Source organism: Callospermophilus lateralis, chromosome 2, assembly GCF_048772815.1.
Source record: "Callospermophilus lateralis isolate mCalLat2 chromosome 2, mCalLat2.hap1, whole genome shotgun sequence".
NCBI lineage: Eukaryota > Metazoa > Chordata > Mammalia > Rodentia > Sciuridae > Callospermophilus > Callospermophilus lateralis.
Window position 1 is genome coordinate 97,713,220 of NC_135306.1, and position 1,188 is coordinate 97,714,407.

At 41.8% G+C, this 1,188-nt stretch overlaps 1 pseudogene; it reads right to left on the bottom strand.

The window, feature by feature from the left end:
• Nucleotides 1-346: 346 nt before the first annotated feature.
• LOC143386626 (histone H2A.V pseudogene) lies at nucleotides 347-736 on the bottom strand (annotated as a pseudogene).
• Nucleotides 737-1,188: the final 452 nt, after the last annotated feature.

Below are 1,188 nucleotides of genomic sequence, written 5' to 3' on the forward strand. Positions count from 1 at the left end.
TTCTGAATAATGATTATGATTTAAAAAAATTTCAAAAGCTGAGCCAAATATTTTCAATACATCATGAACAGAACAATTTTGAGACAATAATTTTGTAAAAGAAATAGTTTATCAATTCCATTTTGTATAAAACATGAGAGAGAAACCTAGCCAATCAACACACACTGTCACCACATGAAAAGGTACTTTATCAAACTTGGAGTCTAAGAACATACAAATGTTTCTTTTAGCATTTCTACAGTAATTGTCTATGCCTTTCCATTTAACTGTTTTTAAAAATTCCACATATCCCCACTGTTGTCTTCTGTCCCAGTTACAGTACAATGACCTGGAGGAAGAGAGTTGGCTAAAACAACCCTCTAGCAGTTTTCTGCTGTCCCTTCTTTCCAATCAGAGATTTGTGGATATGAGGGATCACACCACCCCCAGCCTTGATAAGAGAATCCAACTCTTCATCACCACGGATTGCAAGCTGCAAGTGACGTGGAGTAATAGGCTTTACTTTAAGATCCTTGGAAGCATTACCTGCCAGCTCCAGCACCTCAGCAGTGAGGTACTCCAGAATCGCAGCACTATATACGGCAGCAGTGGCACTCACCCGTCCATGGCTTGTGGTGCGAGTCTTCAAGTGTCTGTGGATGCGGCCTACAGGAAACTGTAGTCCAGTTCTTTGTGAGGGAGACACTGCCTTGGCCTTGGCCTTCCCACAATCCTTTCCAGCTTTGCCTCCAGCCATGGTCGCCTCTGCCTTTGCTGGGCCACGCAACCACCTGCTGCCGCCCCAAGCCGCTGCTCCCAGAGCACTCCTTCTTAAGAAGGCCTGTTCTCAGGAGAAACCAAGAAACCAGAGCTTAACCTTCAGGGGTTTTATTCAGAGCCAAACTGACTTGGGGAAAGGGAAATACCCAACTCCAGCTATTGGTAGCCATTTTTTGCTACCTAAGGGGAAAACTGAGAAGCATGTGTGAAGGTCAATGTCCAGAGACACAGGTGCACTAGAAGACTAAGGCCAATAATAGGGTTGTAGAAAATTTCCCCTCCTCTACTCCTTATTACATTATTAAAGGCTCACTTACAGAAATGCTTTGAAATCAATATACTATCAAAAAAATTTCCAGCTATCAAAAAATCAATATACTATCAAAAAAACTTTCCAGCTATCAAAAAAATTATAAGACATATCAAAAT